At 37.4% G+C, this 21,706-nt stretch overlaps 1 protein-coding gene across 1 annotated transcript in view; it reads right to left on the reverse strand.

Annotated features, from left to right (window-relative positions):
• Positions 1-21,329, reverse strand: part of HAPLN1 (hyaluronan and proteoglycan link protein 1) — a 69,299-nt gene extending 47,970 nt beyond the window's left edge. Inside the window, exon 1 of the mRNA XM_059919381.1 lies at positions 21,117-21,329. The gene's annotated coding sequence lies outside the window, so the exon portion shown is untranslated. The remainder of the gene's footprint in view (positions 1-21,116) is intronic.
• Between the last annotated feature and the right edge of the window lie 377 nt (positions 21,330-21,706).

The following is a 21,706-nucleotide window of genomic DNA, read 5'->3' on the forward strand; positions in this document are numbered from 1 at the left end:
TATTCAGAACAATTCTTAGTACAGACATTGTATTTACACAACCAAAAATGCCATTTAGAATGAATTTGCCTGGAGGAGTTGCAAAGTCTACAATAGGTAAATAGTCTACCTTATTTAAATTTGTTCAGTCCACTAGCCAACCACCCCAATTGTTAGGTCCCTGTTTGTGGAAGACTTTCTTTTTTAATGACAGAATTCATTTGACTATCCTTCCTATTTGGGGTGGGTGGGTGGAGAGGGTTTGGGGTTGCTGGATTTAGCCAGGACCAATATTGAGTGCTCTGAATGCTAAGTGGTGACTATTTTCACTGTCAAACTGTTAGACTGACGCATCCAGTGTAGTACTGAAAATCAGAGTTACAGGCATTTGAGTAGTGAAGATGACTAATATTGTCAGCCTGTCCTCTGTTTCTCTGGAGGGAATAGCTACCTAAATGGATAATTTTCAGGGAAATAAAAGGCCTCAAAACTGAAATACAATTTTTTTTTCACTGACCGGCCAAGAAGAGTAACAAGGAAAAAGGAGTCTCTGGAAGAGAATGGAGTGCCCATAAAAGCAACTTCAACTACTTCAGTATTTTGCCTAGGGCAAGCTGTAATGGGGGGATAATATTGAAAGAACACACAGGGGTGATTTCAGACCCAAAAGTGGAAATGAAATGTGCAGGCTAAGTAATAGCCAATTTTCTCAGAATTGCACAGAGTTCTTTATTTACTACATGTCCCAGATATTTTAAATTTATTATACACTGACTTTAATATAGACTGCAGAATGTGTGTATGCATCTATTTACATATAAAAATAAGCAAACCAAGTAGTTTACACACACACACACACACTCTCTCTCTCTTAATTAATTAAGCTTGGCTAATTCTAAGCCCAAATATATACACATCTTTTTTAAAAAAATTTCTTCCATTGGATTTTTTTAGAATTTTTCGCTCTTAAAAGTCAGAGATAGAAAATTCTATATGAATAAACAAAAAACATTGAATTTCTCTTCATTCTTTCTTAGATTCAAAGTTAAAGGACTAAAGTTTTTTTTTTTTATAGTATTATTAGTTCACTACTTTCTTCAAATAACTATTTTTAAAAAGACCACCCAGAAGTTTCAACTAATTGAGGAAGCAGTCTTCAGCTTACTTAAAAAGAAAGGCTACATGGGACACATTCTTGGCACCAGGACTCTGTCATATCTGTTTGGGCTGGATATAATGCAAAGGACAATCTTAAATTTTGAAAGGAACTTGGTATTTTCTTTTTGCCCCTAAAACACCCAAAGCAAGAAAATAGTTAGGAATTTCTGATACCTTTTTCAGAGAGATTGTTTTATAATTGAGGTTTAGTAATGCCAGGGAAAAAATGAGCCACACAAGGAGATCATAAAAGCCAAAATCGCAGATGTAGAAACAGGTTTTAGTAGTGTGATGAGTTTCTGAGTTTGGGGAAAGTATTAAGATGTTATTCAAAGTAGATCATTTAGGCCATGGAATTCTCATTAGCTGTTTGGTCATGAGAGAAACATCTGTAAATGGGAACTAAAAGGCTTTATGAAAAATATTTGATGAATACATTGGGACCTAGAATAAGAAAAATGTTGGGTAATGGTAGAATTAAGTTGGAAATCAATAACAAAAAGATATGTGGAATATATCCATGTATTTAGAAACTAAACTACCAACCTCTAAATAACCCAAGGGTCATAGAAAAAAATCAAAAGGAACATTAAAAATTATTTCCAACTGAATGAAAGTGAAGATTCAACATATCAAAATTTCTGGGATGCAGCTGAAGCATTATGTAGTGAAAAATTTATAGCTTTGGGGCTTCCCTGGTGGTGCAGTGGTTGAGAATCTGCCTGCCAATGCAGGGCACACGGGTTCGAGCCCTGGTCTGGGAGGATCCCACATGCCGCGGAGCAACTAGGCCCGTGAGCCACAACTACTGAGCCTGCGCGTCTGGAGTCTGTGCTCCGCAACAAGAGAGGCCGCGATAATGAGAGGCCCGCGCACCGCGATGAAGAGTGGTCCCCGCTTGCCGCAACTAGAGAAAGCCCATGCACAGCAACGAAGACCCAACACAGCCAAAAATAAATAAATAAATAAATAATTAAAAAAAAATTTATAGCTTTACACACCTACAGTAGAAAAGACGAAAAGTCCCAAGTCAATGACTTCAGATTCCACCTTAAGAAACTAGGAAAAGAAGAGCATATGAAACCTGATATAAGCAGAAGAAAGAATAATAAAGATCAGCACAGAAATCAATGAAGTAGAAAACAGAAACAATGAGAAAATCAATGAAAACAAAAGATGGTTCTGTGAAAAGATCAATAAAATTGATAAACCTCTATCCAGGCTAATCTGATGAAAGATAAACAGTTAATAGGACTAACCATACCAAGTGTTGGAAAGGATGTGGAGCAACTGGAACACTCTGTCACACTGCTGGAGAGAATGTAAAATGACGTGATCACTTTGGAAATTGGCTGTTTATTAAATAAATAAACATAGTTGGATAGTTGAAAACTTTCTGGGTGATGAACGCTTTTATTATCTTAATTGTAGTATTGGTTTTACAGGCATATATACATGCAAAACTTATCATTTGTGCACTTTGAACATGTCCTGTTTATTGCGTGTTGATTGTACCTTAATAAATGTTATAAGTTAATACAATCATCTGTAATTCCAATGGAGATTAATTTTGTTTGCATTTTATTGCATACTTATCCAAACATTTTAGCCAAATAGAAATGCTTTTTATTTTTGCTGAGATGGAACAAAATTATATGGCCTTTTTAAAAGCGATTTTTAAAATTGAATATATAATGGTCATCTTTTCATTTCATTAAATCCTCTTTTACATAGTTTTTAATACCTGCATGTTACACTATTGTATGTGTATGTCAGAAATATTTTAAATAATTACCCAGTTTTGGATATTTAAGTATATTTGTATTGTTTTACTAATAAAAAACATTATTACATAGCTTTAGGTAAATATTTTCTTCAGCTAGATTCTACAACGTGAGGTTACTAAATTAAGATGTATATCCACAAAGTTGTGCAGCCATTACCGCTGTCTAATTCTGGAACATTTCATCACCCCTAAAAGAAACCCTGTACTCATGAGTAGTCACTCCCCATCACCCACCCCCCATTCTCTGGCAAGTATTAATCTACTTTCTGTCTATGTGGATTGATTTATTCCAGACATTTCATGTAAATGGAATCATACAGTATGTGGTCCTTTAATGACTGGCTACTTTCACTGAGCATAATTTCAAGGTTCACCCATTCTGTAGCATGTATAAGTACTTCATTCTTTTTATGGTTGAATAATAATCCATTGTATAGATACACCACATGTTGTTTATCCATTCAGCAGTTGATGGATATTTGGGTTATTTTTTCACTTTCTGGCTCTAGTGAATAATGCTGCTATAAACGTCCATGTACAAGTTTTTACGTGAACATATTATACACCTAGCAATGGAATTGCAGTTCACCAGTTTATATTTCTACCAGTGATGCATGAGGGTTCCAACTTCTCCATGTCCTCACTAGCACCTGTTATTGTCTTTTTAATTATATCCTCCCTAAGTGGGAGTGAAGTTGTATCTCATTTTGTTTTTTATTTGCCTTTCCCTAATGACTAATGATGTTGAGCATCCTTTCATGTGCTTATTGGTCATTTACATATATTCTTGGAAAAAATGTCTCTTCAAATCCTTCGCCCATTTTTAATTTTTTTAAGTGTTGTAAGAGTTATTTATATACTCTAGATACCAGATCCTTACTAGATATATGATTTGCAAAATTTCTCCCAATCTGTGTGTTGTCTTTACATTTTCTTGATATTGTCCTTTGAAGAAAAGTTTTAATTTTGATGAAGTCCAAGTTATCTATTTTTTTATTGGTTGCTTGTGCCTTTGGTGTCATGTCTAAGAAAACATTGCATATTCTAAGTTCATGAATATTAATTTCTATGTTTTCTTCTAAGAGTTCTATAATTTTAGCTTTTATGTTTAGGCCTTTGCTCTATATTGAATTAATTTTTGTGTGTGATATGAACTAGAGGTCCAACTTAATTCTTCTGTATGTGGCTACCTAGTTGTCCCAGCATCAATTTTTAAAACAAGTATACCTTCTCCGTTGAATTGTTTCAGCACTCTTGTTGAAAAGATGGTACTAATTTTTAAGAACTCGTTGTATATTACGGATACTGCTCCTTTGGTGTATGTTGAAGACTTTCCCTCTATTTTGATTAATAGTGTTTTCTGTGTATAGAAATTGTGAACATTTATGAAACTAAATGTATTAGTATTTTCCTCAATGATTTCTTCTGCCATTATTAGATAAATATTTACCTATATTTCCCCTTAGTAGTAGTTTATGAAGATAATATAAATAGCTTTATATGGTGCTTTACGTTTATTATCATGGTAGATTCTCAGAACTACAAACACTATGAGGCAAATACTATCAATCATTCTATTTTAAAATGGATAAGGAAACTCAAGGAGCAATTTGCACAATGTACATAGGTGGTCACAGTAAAATCTGAATTGGGATTTAAGCTCAGGTCTACCTAACTCCATAGTGCAAACTCCAAAATAACTGAAATAACTTAAATTTGAACTTCATCAGCATGGATATAAAAAGTTGCCCCAATACTTTTCTAATGTGGCAACCTTATATATGATACTCAATTCTATTTAAGGATTAGCCTCTCTTGATTAAGGGAAATATAACATTTTTAGTGTAGAATATGCTATTTCAAAAAATTTTAAACATGTTTAATAAATTTTTAATCCCCATGTAATATATTAGCTATGAAAAATCAAATTCACTGTTGTGTGTAAATTATCAATGATTTAAAAAAGAGAATGCTAAGTCAGTAAAAAGTAAACTATCAGTATATAAAATAAAGTTGAGGTTTTAAAAACCATAAAGTAGCCAAACAAATGTAAAATATTTAATACAATGAATGTATCTTACCATCAATAAACTATTGAAGGTAATTTTTTAAAGTATTTATTTATTTATTTGTTTTGGCTGCGCCGGGTCTTAGTTGCGGCACACGGGATCTTCGTTGCGCATGCGGGATTTTTTTTTTTTTTTTTTTTTTTTTTTAGTTGCAGCATGCGACTTCTTAGTTGTGGCATGGGGACTTCTTAGTTGGAGTATGTATGCGGGATCTAGTTCCCCGACCAGGGATCGAACCCGGGCCCCCTGCTTTGGGAGCTCGGAGTCTTACCTACTGGATCACCAGGGAAGTCCCTTGAAGGTGATTTTTTTTTTTTCATAGAATTGATTCCTTCTGTCTTCCATCTCCTTCCATACTCCCCCTTGAAGTAAGTTTCTAATCCCTGTTACGCTTTGTATCTCAGCCCACAGGCAAAGGTTTTACAGAACCCAAATGTAAAGATCTGGCTTTATAAATAAAGGTGCAGTTTGTCTGCATCTCCCTTCACCACTTTTCACTTGGCTGTTTAACCAGTTAGTAAACCACCAAGGGCAGATAATCTTGACGGAGATTATTTTTTATCAAGTGTGTGTGTCCAAAAACTGTTTTGGTGACTTTATGTGGTGACGACTATTATTAGGGCATCTTACATAGAACCTGTTCATGCTGAATGACAAGCACTTTTCTGGTTGTCCTTAAGGAGCATATATACAGTTCAAATTGTAAAATTTATTGATTGATTGATTGATTGGCTGCATTGGGTCTTCATTACTGCACACGGGCTTTTCTCTAGTTGTGGCCAGAGGGGGCTACTCTTTTGTTGCGGTGCGCGGGCTTCTCATTGCGGTGGCTTCTCTTGTTGTGGAGCATGGGCTCTAGGCGCGCCGGCTTTAGTAGTTGTGGCTCGTGGGCTTAATTGCTCCGCAGCATGTGGGATCTTCCCAGACCAGGGATTGATCCTGTGTTCCCTGCATTGGCAGGTGGATTCTTAACCACTGAGCAACCAGGGAAGTCCGAAATTGTAAATTATCAAGGCCCAGGATGCCTTTGTTTTACTTCAAGGAGAAATCCTATGGGCTGTGTAGAGAGTCGCTCTGCTCCTGAGCAATCTTCCTTAATCAAAGGCTCATAGGCATTACACAGAGCACGAGTGCAATTACATCAAAATCTCAACTTCACAGGAAGTCAGTACACTGTAAGGCATTTTTGTGTATGCTTAGGTAATTTTCAATTATATGTCAGGGCACAGATGAAGGGAAATGTTTTTGAATTCATTCAAAATTAAGTTTCCTATACTGTTCACGCATGCACCAAAAATTCAGATTTGTGATTCATGGGAACATTCTGTTACATAAATGAAAAGTGTAAGCAAAGAAAGAACTGATTCCCAATATATTTAATATTAAATCAATCCTGTTCCATAGTTTAGGATAATAGGTTTAATTAAAAATCGATTAAAATGTTGGTAATAATAGGAGCATAATTCAGGCTACACTTCTACTTTAACGTCAAGAGTAGAACAGTGGAATTCTCCTGTTGGTAGGTTGAAACAAATGCTTTATTTAAAATCTACTGCTGTACTGTGTAGAAACCAAGAGGTTTTTAAAAGTGGGAGGCCTGGCATTCACGGTATTGCAGATGTCTCATCTCTGAATGACCCTCTTGCCTTCCGTCAGTCTGAGGTGACAGCTGCTGGCCTATGGCAAATCCATTACCTTTCAGAATTTACAATTATTATTATTATTATTCAGGAGTCACAGATTGTTCACTTCTCATCCTTAGCATGGATACTGCAATACTGGTACAGGCAAGGAGGATTGGGGTGGAGGGAAGCATTTTTTCAAAGAATGTACAGTAATACAAATTAATGTCACATTTTGCTTTATACCAATTACAGTAAATTGGTATTTTCTTTTAATGTTTAGATCTCATATTCTTCAAAATATATTATTTTATCTTTGGGAAATTAGTGCATTACCACTAATCATCACTATTAGACAAGCTTGGTTTCAGTTTTTGATATCCTAACAGTTTAAGGATATAGATATTCAGCGACGGTACAATGCTGTTTTCATTCTGCTATCTGAAGATTAAGTTGAAATAGTAACAATACGTAATGAAGTGAAGTTAATAAAAGAGTGCAGATGATCAATGCCTTCTGTTTTCAAAAGAAAGGTTTTCAAGTCTGCATTGACATTTATTTTCCATTTCTCTGGTGCACTGGCTATTTGTTTAATAAAAAGGAGACCTTTCCAGTGACAAGGACATTATCTTACTCATTTCAATAATTCTGTGAGCACTATCAATCAAGAGGTTTACTTTCAAGTCACGTTAATATAAATGAAGTTTTTCCTTTCAGAGTTTCAAGACTCAAAGCCCGCAAGGGCCGTAAAGCTAATACTAAGAGTAGTTGAAATGTGGCTTAGAAGCTACAAGAAATAAAATGATCTGCAGAGTTTGGAATGATGTGCCCCAAATAACAAAATTTTACAGAACATAACAGTGTTTTGCATTTAGAATTAAATTGCTCACATATAAACTGGGGAAGGTATTAAACTTATTCAATGTAATTTCACAGGGCAAAACGAGAACACGTGGATGGAAGTTAAGGAAGCCAGTTTTGCACAATGTCGGGAAGAACTTTTTGGTAAGTCCTCTAAAAGTGAAATGAATTGCCCTGTGAAATACTAGTGCTTTCTGCAGCTGCAGGTGTTGAAGCAGATCAACAAACGTCTGTCAATTATACTACACAAGGGATTCCTAGAGTGGGTGGAACATTGGAACAGATTTGGTTCTCTGAACTCCAATTTCCAATCTAACCTTTCAGGTCAGAACTCTTTAGGACATCAGATGGATAAACAATCTACTAACAAGAAAGACATTTCAACAAATAAATACAGTATAACACATAGAAAAGTGTGCTAAGTAATTGTGATACAAATAAAATATTAAGAAAGAATTGAGAGAAAAGTGATGAATTCCAGCTAGCAGTACAATGTAAAATTTCTTGGAGGAAGTGTTATATGAAGGATCCTAGCAGGAGTCGTATTTCAGGTAGGAGGGTTAACGTGGTAAGGGATGCCTGCCTGAAAGGAGGGCATGAGCAAAGAATTAGAAGAGTGGAATTCCATGAATGTCTGGTAAGAGAAGAGAAATATTCTGGAGCTTTTAATTATCGGAATCTTTGTGATAAATTTGTATTTACTTTGGCTGCCAAGACCTGTCTTTCAATGCCTTAAACAAATAGTTATAACATTGGAAAATATCTGGCATACATAAAAAAGAATGAAATAATGCCATTTGCAGCAACATGGATGGACCTACAGATGATCATACTAAGGGAGTCAGAAAGAGAAAGACAAATACCATATGATATCACTTATATGTGGAATCTAAAATATGACACAAATGAACTTATCTGCAAACCAGACTCCCAGACATAGAGAACAGACTTGTTGTTGCCAAGGGGGAGGGAGGGGGGTGGGGGAGGGAAGGACTGGGAGTTTGAGATTAGCAGATGCAAACTATTATATATAGGATGGCTAAACAACAAGGTCCTACAGTGTAGCACAGGGAGCTATATTCAATATCCTGGGATAAACCATAATGGAAAAGAATATGAAAAAGAATATATATATGTATAACTGAATCACTTTGCTGTAATATACAGTAAGTCCCCTACATACGAACCTTCAAGTTGTGAACTTTCAAATATGAGAACGTACGTTTGCATGTCCAGTCACATAAGTTAGTTCACGTGTCTGGAGTACATTGTCATGTGCGTGCATCCTCCGTAAGTGGTTGTGCTTTTGTGTACTTTACTGTACAGTACTGTATAGAGTACAGTAGTACAGTGTCTTTATTTTAAGCCCAGGATGTCCGGAAGCAAGCGTAAAAGCAGCGGTGATGTAGCTGGTACTACTGTACTTTTCAAGGTAATGTACTGTAAGATTTAAAATGTTTTCTTTATTTTTTGTGTTTGTTAAGTATTATTTGTGTGAAAAGTATTATAAACCTATTACAGTACAGTACTACATAGACGATTGTGTTAGTTAGGTACCTAACTTTTTTGGACTTACGAACAAATTGGACTTATGAACGTGCTCTCGGAGTGGAACTTGTTTGTATGTAGGGGACTTACTGTATATATATATATATATATATATATATATATATATATATATATATACATACACATATATAGATAGATAGATATAGGTATATATATATATGTGTATATATATATATCACCAGCATAAATCATCAACTTCTCAATCATATTTATTTCTTCTTTGTAATCTAAAATAATCTTAGTGATAAAGATAGATAGGAGACTCCCAAATTGCTTCCAGAATTTTCCTAGATAGCAATAGGACTGTACAGCATCTGAGAACAGATTGCAGGAACTGAGTCACCACTAAGATTTATCTCAGTGCAGCTCCTTTGGGGAACCAGCCACACTGCTGTCCCTCTAGGCTTGAAGACTTTGCTCTCAGAGAAAGTAGGCTGACTCGATAAGATCCACCCAGAAGACGACCAAGCCAACCCACTGATTTTTGGCATTTTCCTAAAGTGAAAAGAAAAGCAAAATTTCCAACTAGCTAATTTTGCTACTTGTTAGTCTATCTGAAGTCTTTTGTTTCTGGAAGTTTTTAACATTCTCTCTTTGTTTTTGTCAGCAGTTTTTCTGTATCATGCCTGGCTGTGAGTTTTTCATTTTTTTATTTTCTGTTTTTTATCCTGTTGGGCTTTGTAGCACTACTTGAATCCCTGACATGGACAGTCACAACGTATTATTTCTAAGAGATTGTTTCTGCCCCACTTGCTGATTCTCCTGCTGGGACACCAGTGTCTATACCCCACATACCTTTTACTTTTTTTCTCCTCCAGTATCTTTCATCCTTTTTCTATCAGGTTTCAGTCTGGTTATTTTTTCAGAACTATTTTCCAGTTTACTAATCGTCTCCTCAATGTATCTAAACTTTTCATAAGCTCATGTATTGAGTTCTTAATTTTGGTTATTACATTTTCTCAGTTCTAGAGTTTCCATTTGAATCATATTTTTGTAGTTTCCAGTTTTTTGCTAAATTTCTTAGGACCCAGTTTCTTAAAATAAACATAAAATCTGTATCTGGTAACTCTAATATTTAGAGCTATTGATCTGTTTCTACTGTTTTAATTTTTCTGGTCATTTGATCCTGTCAGCTGGGATGCCGGGTCACTTTAGATGAGAGATGAGGCTGGAAAGGTAAGATACAGCTGGTCACTGAGAACCCTGCCAATCATATTAAAGAACTTGGACTTAATTTTCACAGCAATAGAAAGGCATCGAAGGGATTTAAGCAGGCAAGTCTTTTCCGTTTACACTTCAGAAAGTATGAGAGAATGTGGGAGAATGCATTAGAAAGCAGTAAGACTTTCTAATCTAAGCAGTAAGACACAAAGACCAGTGGGTAAGGTTTACAGGAATTTGAGAAGAGAGGGTGGCAATTAGGGGTAAGGTTTATGCTAATGGAGATAAAAAGGGTGTATATATCTAAGAGATATTTATGAGCTAGAGTCTACGTGATGATTCCCATGTTTCTGGTTTTTGGAAACTGAGTGAAGAGAAAATGGTGCCATTTACTAAACTAGACAAAAATTGGGGGAAGTTCAAATTCAGGAGAAAGAAAAGGAGTTGATTTGGAGTTGACCTGTGGAGTTTGAGATGTTAGGGTGACTCCCTAGTTGTGAGATGTTCGTGGTCCCGAACACTCGGGAGAAAATTCTGGGCCAGATATAAAGCGCTGGGCATCATCTGCACACAGGTGAGAGTGGTGTAATGCAGAGGAGTAGACGCGAGAGCACAGGTAGGGTGAGGTGTCCTGGGCGGAAGCTGTTAGAGTACAGAGCTGCCAAGGGGCAGGCGGGCTCTTGGAAGCCTGAAACAGACCGAGATGGAGTCAGCAAAGAAGTCTGTGTCGACTAGGGGAGTGGCTGTCACAGAAGCCCAGGGTAGAGATGGTTGTGAAGGGAACGTGGTCACCAGCGTGAAATACCACTCAGCAAACATACTGTAAACAACTCATCGGTGGCCCTGGTGAGGAGCGTTCCACTGGAGTGCAAGGAGAAAGCGCGGTGCCAGCGGGCTGAGGAGTGGATGGGTGAAGGGGTGGAGAGTGAGCGCGGCGTGCTCCTTGCCCTCAGAGTGAAGTCTGGCTCTGAGGGGGGGAGGAGAAAGATGAGTAGATAGGATGTATGTGAGGTTAGGGAATGTTTTATAATTTTAGGACAAAAAGATTTGACCATGATCAAATGCCAATAGGAGGAAATTACCAGAGTGGGACAGGGTGAAGAATACAAGAGAGAAAAAGCCTAATGAATAGCGAATATCTTTGAAAAGACTGGAGAATTCGGGATCTAGAACTCAGGGGGCAATGTCTGCCTGAGATGCTTAGAGGCAAAGGAGAGAGATCCTTTTCTGTTGTTGTTTTTCCTAACAGAAGGGAAAAGAAGGATGTGTTAATCAGGGACTAACTAGTTTTGGTGGCAGGACAAAGAGAGGATTCTTTACAGATGATTGATTAGGGAGGCTTGGATATCTGCTGCAGGAAGTTGGAGAAGCAAAAACTTTCAAGCAATATGGTAGAATGGCCACATAGCATTAAAGATCCAGCTGAAATCAGATACCATGAAGTTGTGCACTGGCCCCGTTCTGCAGGGTGATGAGTTCTCCCAGCAGTTGCCAGCAGTTTGGAGCAGCTGTGGAGGAAAGGGACTGTTTGATGTACCCTGAAAAAGGATCTGGGCCTGCTGGGCCCCTCTGCAGACAACAGGACAAGGCTAATGAGAATGTTGACCAGTTTGATGGACAGTGGAGATGAAAGGGAGCAAGTAGGTAGAAGGAAGTCTGAGATGGAGGTTCCAGGTCTGTTCGGTGAAACAGTAGTCTGTGACTCCACATTTTCTAGTTTGGGTGATTGGGATTATGATGATTTTTAACTTATATATAAGAAGACCGGTTTGCTTGAGACAGTCTTGGTTTATACCTGTTTTGCTGGAGTAATTAAGTAAGGCACCCCATTTCATTTCACTTTCGAAAGTGTCCTGGTTTGGATAATAAATGAAATGTCTTGGTAGCTATATAGAGATGACATGGACCAGGTTTGGTAGAAGGGAGATAATGAGTTTAATTTTGGACATGTTGGGTTCAAGGAGTTTATAGGAAATTCAGGTTGAAAGGTTAAGTAGACCAAACATACAGGCAGATACAACCTATACTCACCCATAAAACATAAATTAATACAGTAATAAATGACTTATAATTTAGCGATTATCTCGAGGGATTTACTAATTTGCAGATAATACATTTAACTCCTAGAAAATACTTGCATTAAATACTTGAGGGCCCTTTCTTGGTATTAAAATATGTGGCATTTCTGAGTGAAATGGAAAATATTAATCATGTGAGGAATCATTGTAACATTGACCGAATTGTCAATCTGGTACAACACATTAATGGACTGAGTTAAATTGGGTCATACCTCAAAACATCACAAGGTGGCAGCACAACTACAATAGTACATATAATTAAGCGAAAAGATCCTTTTCAGATATTCTGCAGTTAGAATATTTAAGAGTTTATAGCCATTGTATATTATATAAATTTTTCTAAATGTATTCTCTTTCATTTAAAAGCAATTAATTTGTTTTATCATTATTGCCAACTTGAAGATGTGAAAATTAAAAAGTTTTATTTTGAAACGTACATTATTTTTAAATATTTAAAATAGACTAAAACACATCACTGATAGACACTCATGGCATTCTTAAGATAGCTATTAGTATCCAGGGTATATCATACAGTAGTTATAAATGTTTTATAAATTTGCATCTTGATTGGTATATTGTAGTTAGATAATTTTATTTACAGTATCTTTTTAATGCATTTATCTCACTCGTGAACATTCACTCAGTAACTTCATTTGTTGGCCTTTACAAGGAGAGTGTTCAGAAGTCTCATGAAGAAATTCTTGTTTGCCATATTTTGGCTTTAGTAACACAAATGTGGGAGGTGGGTAGGGTTATCTGATTTAGCCAATGGAAAATACAGGATACCGGTTAAATTTGAACTTCAGATAAACAGCAAATAATCTCTTTAGTATAAGAATGTACCATGCAATATTTGGGACATACTTATACTAAGAATTACTCAATTCTTCAATATAGTTTACATGGTAATCCAAGTAGGGGGCAACAGGAGGGAGAAGAACTAGGAGGAAAAAAAAAAGCAAGGTGCAGAGAAATCCGGGATTCTAGGCTGCAAATCTGACCTAAGATTTAGAGGTCTTCAGGACCAAGGAACCAGAAAAAGAATTATAAATGGACTTGAACTAGGCTACATTCTGTGGCGAACTCATTTGTATGTTAAGCTAAACAACATGGGCTAAGATTAATCAAGTACTGTGGTGAATTACCATCTACACCACACATTGATTACTGATTTTCAAACAACAAAATGCAACAACATATATTTAAAGCTAGCTCAGTTCTGGACAAAATTGAATAAGTAACTGCAATTCAGACATTTTGGGGGCTTACCCATGCTCAGGGTTATCATTATGAAAATCTGTCATTAGAGCCTGAAGGCTCGGAAATGCGATTTTAATTTCATTTAATTCAACAAACATGTCTGGCACCTTCTATGTGCAGAGGACTGACTAAGACTGTGAGATATAAGAATTAATAAAACATTGATGTTATTCATCTCGGTGGACATTTATTGTTGATAAAATGAAAGTTAAAATCATTTATAAATAATGGCAAACTCATTCTTACCAATTTTTTCCTGGGTTTTAGTCCTTGGTCAACTGTTTCTCCCTTTCTTCTTCCTTGGAATGAGCTCCTTTCTCTTCCATATGATTTGCAACTACCATTTTAATACTAAAGACTTCCAAATATCTATTCCAGCCATGACTTCTCCCCTGTACCTAAGTATGTACATTTAACTAATATGAGTTCTCGGCTGTCCCATGGGCACTTCCTATATTAGACTCACTGTTTTCTCCAGAAACTTTTATTCTTCCTTTATTCCCAGTCTTAGTCAATTGCACCCCTCTTCATGTTATCATCTGCCCTTGAAACATTCACACGATCCTCAAATTCTCTCCCCCATCCAGTGTATCCTTATTAGATCATGCCTATACTGTTCCATGTCCTTTCTAAACTCATTTCCTTCCTCCAGTCTCAATTTCCTTAAATTTAGAGATTTATTAAAATTATCCATTAATTTTATTTACATTATTAATTTTATACCAATAATTATTTTTTAATCTGAGAAGAGTTTATGAATTTAATGACATTGAAAGATAAGAAGAAGACTGATAAGGAAACAAAGGCAGAGTCAGGGAATGGCCTGGGGTTGGGAGGTGTTCAGACATCTGAAATATAGGCACTTGGAAGAGAAGGCGGGGAGACCCGTCAAGCCTCAAGTTCGGCACGGTACTAGGCACTGATGGAAACAACAGGAAGCATTTATAGGGCCCTTACTGAATGTCAGGCACTCATATCTCCCAGCTAGGTGACTGATGCAGGTCAAAGATCACTATCCTCTAAGCTGCAGGGAATTCCGTAGGGGAAGGAAACCAAGTCTCTCAATCTGGGTCATTAGTCCTAGCAATTTAGAGTGATGAACACATCTTTATATTACAGGAGCATCTTACAGGAGCATCAGTGGTGGCATAATCAAAGGAGTGTAATCAAAGAAAACATAAATAAATCTGAAACAACTAATAACGTGATTATCTGTATGCCCTATGTCAAATATAAAATAGGAAAATATTTAAACAGATAACTCTGATCATTTGTTTAAAAAGCCAAGGCAGATTTTCACTGTTTTTTTTTTTTTTCCTCCAGTTAGTTTTCCAGAATCTGTAGTCAGCATTGATGTTGAAATTTCTCTGAAACCAATTGGAAAGTACCTGAGCACACATTTAAAAAAGATGCTGGCTTTGACCCATATTTTCAACATGATGGCCAATTCCTGTGCTTGTCCTATGCATATCCCCGTCTTTTCCTCCTTCAAAACCTTGACTTAGAGGAGTTCTGGACTGAATATGTGGATTCTCACTGCTCCGTCCATCTATTTGGGGTGACGTAAGGGCTCAAACAACAGAACATAAGAAGCTATAGGTGTTCTACCTGTCCAGGGGCGGCCACCCAAGCGTGGTAACAAAGGGCTGAGAGGACCCCCAAGCAAAGAGAACAGGAGGGTTCAAAGGGATGGGCTGGGATGCCCCTTGGGGTGGGGGAGGGAGATTGTGTCTGGGCCAAGCCCTGTGGGGAGGGTGGAAGGACAGGTTGTTCAGGCCGTGGGTTAGCAGGACCCAAGGTCCTGCACATTTCTAGAAACAGGCCTTGAGGGAATCTCTGTGGCCTCACATGGGAATGGGGATAACAGAGATTGAAGACCATGGAGGACTAAATCGGCTTAATTATACACTGTGGTGTAAGGATGGGAAGGCCCCCAGATGCTTGAAATTCTTTTCACAGAAAACAAAACATTTACTTTACAGAGATAAAAGGCTTGAAATGTAAATGCATGAGTGAAACTCATTCACACTTGGGTGTAATCAGTCAGTCAAGAAATCAATAAACAGAGAAGTATCAGATTCTTGGGGTAGGGAGGGGAGAGCAGGAGTCGCAGTTTTAAAGGTGGGGCGGGGGTTGGTGGAGAGTTTGGCTAAGTGCCACGGAAAGAGACCCAGGATACTAGGAAGGCCAGCTTCACCTACTTGGCACATTTTACTAGTGATTTATGAGGTGCGTCCATCTGTCTTCTCCACTGGCTTGTGAACTCCTTGAGCCAGTGACTCTGTAACACCTAGCATGGAGCCTGGTGCAAATGGTAAGCACGAAATCATTCTGTGCTCAGGCTGAATTTTAGTTCCCAACTGGCAGACAGCAGCTGTGTGCAAATGAATTTTTGCTTTTCCTGCCCATCCGCATAGACAGATTATTGGAACCCTTGCCCTCCTGGGGTTTTGGAGTGTCAGAGCTGTGCTCTCAGGCCCATCTGTGCCCACACAACCAAGAAACAAAGCTCTTACTCACTCAGCTAGGAGATGGCAAACAAGGGAAAATGATTTTAAGGATGCATGCTCAAAATTCTCCTAATACAAAAACTATGAGGCGAGAACATTTTGGTTGTTTCTGTCACTTAAAATGTACCTCAGGATCTTGCAACATTTTCCATTCATTATCATCAATGTGGGCTTTTTGATTTTTTTAGTATCAATTTTCATGGTATAAAGTGAAGGGCCCAGCACGCAGAGCTAGCACAGTGCCTGGCAAATAGCAAATGTTCAATAAATTTTTGTTGAATGAATAGATGAACGCATGAATGATTGATTGAGGTGATCCCCAAATTCCAAATAAGAGAGTCAAAGTGAGGAAAATTCACATCATATAGGTGGAGACTAAGCTGAAACACTATCCATAAAACTTTGTGAAAAGTTGAAGAAAATCCAGATTTATCATAAAAATAATTGAATGTTATTAACTTAATTGGATTTTATTTAATAAGTAAATGGAATTGGAATATAGTAATCAGAATTTTGGAACCAATCAAGTAAATTGTGTTCTCTTTGGGTTAAGCAAGGTTGGCCAAAAGGGGAAATTTCTGTTGCCCTTATAAGACTGAGGACCTATCCCTGAACTTCCGTAATTTTTCTAGGTTATTTAGAAAACTCTGTGAGTTTGTTTGTTTTGTTTTGCAAATAGTCCCCTGGCTTTCTTGCAATACCCCCATCTCAGATATCACTCCCCTATCCCCTATTGAGCTCTAAAACAATTAATAGAAGCTCAAAATAGTCCAGCAACATTTGCTATTTTAAACAAACCTGGTTTTGTCTTAACATAGCAAAGAACTTTTCAGCCCCAGCAAAGCCCCCTCCAGGTCTCCACCACTGGAGAAAGCCATTATGCGGAGCTCCTACAATACAGCCAAGAACCCAGTAGCGTCAGACCATTTCAGAAAGCTTGGCTGGTTCTCTCTTGTAGAGTTCTTCTCTAGTATCAAGTCACCTGAAACCGTCGTTAAAACTTCTTGTAACGGTTTTCCAATTCTTGACTAAATTTCTACTTTGAGGACCTCTGACTTTTAGGCAATCTCTCACTAAAATGAATCTATGATTCACGCTAAATCACAAGGATGATCAGATGAAATTGTTAACAGAACGCTGTGTTTCTGGTGGATAATAACTCATTGGAAATAAGAATTAAGATAATATGCTTTATTTTACATGATTGTTGATGTTGATTCCAGCCATTACCTCCGATCAAGTCAGGCTATAATTTTGTGGCATTAATGAAGAAAGACTTAATGAGCAGCTCTCCTTTCACAGCGTAGGTCTTGCTGTTGTACACAAAACCAAAGTCCCCTAAACAGGAAGGTTGCATTCCACACAAGCAGGCCTAACTCGATTTGTGGATTACACCTTCAGAGCTCAGCAAGCAACAAATTAATCATTTTTTTTTTTCCCCGACTGAGGCATTTTTCCTTCCAATCTGAGTTTCAGAACTTGTCTTGATTAAGGCTGATGTGCTGAACACTGTTGCCATTAAGTCATATATCTTGCAAAGAGCCAATTGGAGTGATAATTCATATATCTCCCAGAGAAAAATTTTTCAAAAGTCTCTGTGCAATATTCTGATGGATTAATCTCCTGTGATATCCTGATGCTTTTTATTTATTTATTTATTTATTTTTGGCTGTGTTGGGTCTTCGTTGCTGTGCGGGGGCTTTCTCTAGTTGCCGCGAGCGGGGGCTACTCTTCGTTGCGGTGCGCGGGCTTCTCATTGTTGTGGCTTCTCTTGTTGCGGAGCATGGGCTCTAGGTGCACAGGCTTCAGTAGTTGTGACACATGGGCTCAGTAGTTGTGGTTCGTGGGCTCAGTAGTTGTGGCGCACGGGCTTAGTTGTTCCGCGGCATGTGGTATCTTCCAGGACCAGGGCTCAAGCCCGTGTCCCCTGCACTGGCAGGCGGATTCTTAACCACTGCACCACCAGGGAAACCCCTGATGCTTTTTTCCAACAGTGGCTTTCCTTTGTAATTGTTCTTGCTTAAGATTTTTTTCTATCATGTCGACTTAGAAGCAATGTTCCTGCTTCAAAACTACATATGAACAACAGGTATAGATGAAGTTGTTCTACATGCTGATCATTAGTGTCTGAGAGCAGTATTCTGTAAAACATACCTCACTACCCAAAAGCAATTTTTACTCTTATCCTTTTGCATTTAGTGAAAAAAAATCTAAAGAATATGTAATAATATGTGCTAGTATCAGTGTTCTAACCTTTTAAGCTAATCATTAGTTACCCACTTAAAATCAGTAACAGTAAACTTGACAGAAATTTATTTCCATTTGAGAAAGTAATTCAAGATTCAAACTCTCCCCACCCTTTTTTAAGCTAGGTCATGACATCTCTGCCAAAAACCAATCCTGTATTAGAAGCCAGTTACTGTTATTAAACTGTATCCTCATGAAGGCAGAAAGTTGATGGTAAATTACCCAGTAAAGAGTAAACTGATTTTAAATGCAACTACCGGGAATTTAATCAACCGTTAAGTGGTGCCTTGATTTTTAAATTATACAAAAGTCAGCTGCTGTATTTTCTACTCTGGGCACCTACCCCAACGTCTGGCCTGCAGTTAGTGTTCAATGACAACAAAATAGAAATCTCAGAATTTTTTACTAAGAGGCTGGTGAGAAAGCTTTCTTTGACTCGTCCACTAGGTGGCACATAGGGACCGTGCTTCACACGTGTAACCTTCACAGACTCTCCCATTCATAGTGTAAATAAAGAGCTGCATTATTAATTTATACCATCGCGTCCACTCTACACCTAATATTTGTTTAACCAGCTGTCTCCTCTAATCCTCCTTAAACACTATTGATTAAAATCCTAATATTCAGGTTTCCATTCCAGTTTTTCCCCAACAATATATCGTTACCTTTAAATAACAGACTAAATACATTTAAATACCATAGGCTAAGAACTAGGGTTACTAATAAGGAATACAGGAGGTCAGAAAATTAACTAAAGGTAACAGAAGACTGTAATGTAAAGGTTATTTGCAAATTTGCTCTGCATTTTGCTGGAATTTTAACTGGTGGAATACCATTATTTAAAAAATGTAACCTGGAAAATAAAACATGCATGGGGCAAAAGGAAATGAAAAGAAAACCATTTCTGAAAAAGGGAGTTATTTTCTGAATATGCCTCTTGTTCATCTTTACAAAGATGAAGTGCTGTGTTACCTTAAGATTCAAAGACTTCTTCAACTACTCAGAAAATACCGACATTCCACATCCAAGATGCTAAAAGGCAGGACTGTTTAGTAGACCATCTATTCATAAAGCATCTTTCTGAGTTCGCCGAATGTATTTATCCTGGATGTGTTACCAGCTCCCAAAGGAAGGAAAAGGAAGTGAAACCACTAGGGATATAATGAATCAATTCTTCTCTGTGAAAGTATCTTCAGTTCTTCTAAATTACAGTGTCAGTCATTCCTCTGAGAGACAGGGCCTAGCTGACAATAAATGGCTCACTTTATAAGAACATGATGTTCTCCTCTTGCTTGTTTCTCACAGAAAGCCCAGGCCCACTGAACACTCCTCTTTGGAATACTGGCCTCTAGGTTCATTCTCTTAGGAGACCAGTGGTCTGCAGGTTGTTGGGTTTCTCTTGATCATTAAGTTACATTTAAACAAAATTAATTCTTATCTAGTTTTCCCATTTTTAAGCTGTATTCAATTTTCTGAAGAGATTACCAAAACATGTAGTCATTCTCTTAGCTTAAAAATTAAATTATTAAGAACATATAGTCCCAAAATGTCTAAAGGCTAAAGCTTAAATGCTCAACCAGCATTTGGCATACATTCTATTTTACTGAATGAAAGAAAAACTTCTTTATTCATAAAAATATATGGAACTGAAGTTAAAAACTGATGTAAGGATTAAGAAAAGTTATCCAAAGAGAACTGCTATGATGTATTTTCGGTGGAACAATATTCCCATTTTATGATTCCATTAAAATAAGTCACTAAAGGGTGTATAAAATGACTGCAAATTTAGTACACTGAAATAATCAAATCGAAATGGTTACCAGAAACTACATTTGTAATGAATAAATATTACATTGCATTCAGAAATTAATTCACAGGCTTTATTTCTTAAGAACCATTAACTTCCAAGAGGTATGTTTGATTTTATGACATCACGCTGGAACGTGTACAGGAACACTTTCCACCCTAAAAACTCCCAAATGTATTGGCTACTTTGTGTATTTTTCCAGGGATAAATGAAAATAAAATAACTTATTTTCAAAATAATAAATCATCTTATTTGGAACACAACAGTCATAGTCAACGGAAGAGAACAACTTCATTTCAATCCAAAAGAGTTCAGATTTGCTTAGGATGGTAAATAAACAGCCTCAACACAAATAATTCCTTTAAGCAACTTTAAAAAGTAATCTTACCAACCATGACTTAAAACATCTTTTTTTCAGTGCATTAATATTATCTACCAACATCATTCTATATATGAAAAGCATCATAATTCTATGATCTTAATTTCAAAATTAAGTTGAGAAGAGTGGACCAAAACTGGTAACATCTCAAAGATTATCAATCTAACAGGTATTACCTATGATTACAGTAACTTTCTTTTTCACATACACTTACATATTCTCTAAAAGAAAACTCATACATGTGGAATGGACATTCCCATTCCTCAGCATTTTCTTCAGTCTATACTATCCTTTTTTTCAGGTGTTATAAAAATGTTCGTTGAAATACAGATGGAAAAGCTGCCACTTGGAAACCATGCATCTACCAGATTTACGGTAGCACTAGCAAAAGCTGGGATACTGGACTTAATTCTTGCCCCAGTCGAGACTGAGCTTGTTTACTGCAGTACAGTATTTTATCTGACAATATGCATCTTAAAAAAAGTTGAGATGTCATGTTAAACTCAAAAGAAAATTAAAGAAAATAGAAGTTATTTTAATGTATACATATATCATGATATGAATTGCTCTCTGAAATCTTAAAGGTATCAAGGTTTGACAGAAAGAGTAAAAAAATTATGGAAGTTTTACCTTGTCCTAAAATCCAGAAGTTCAGATGCTCTCAAGTCCTGCTGAAGTTGGAGCCTGGAGATCAAGTGAAGCTAGGGCTCTTTCCTCTCACCTTAAGTTTGTCTCTGGGTAAGTGTGTGTGCTTGTGTGAGTGTGTGTGTGTGCCTGCGCCGCGCAGAATGTCTCTTTGTGGCGCTGGATGGCAGAGGTCCTGGTCCTGGGAAGAAGGAGGCACTTTCTCACCAAGAGCAGAAGAAAAGCAAAGCAGCGTCACCAGGAAAGTTCTCCTCCCAGATCCCCTAATTACAGCCTAACGTGCACTTCATGCAAACTTCAGGGAGGAAAGGAGGGGCAGCTCAGTGCCCAGACCTTGTGAAACAGCAGCCTGTTAGATGACTTTGCCCTCTGCTCCTATCCCCGAGTAACTCGCTCCTCTGGGGTTCAGGCAAAGCGGTAGCGAAAACCACAAGCCCCCCACTCACAGCACACCTCCTGGATCTGTCCAGAGGGGATGGGGCAAGGGGCTTGTGGAATGATCGTGGGGCAGCGGGGTGAGGCAGACAAGCGAGGACAGTGAATTTTCATTTTGTTTTTTAGCCTCTGCTTAAAAG

This window comes from Balaenoptera ricei, chromosome 3 (genome assembly GCF_028023285.1).
Source record: "Balaenoptera ricei isolate mBalRic1 chromosome 3, mBalRic1.hap2, whole genome shotgun sequence".
Lineage (NCBI taxonomy): Eukaryota > Metazoa > Chordata > Mammalia > Artiodactyla > Balaenopteridae > Balaenoptera > Balaenoptera ricei.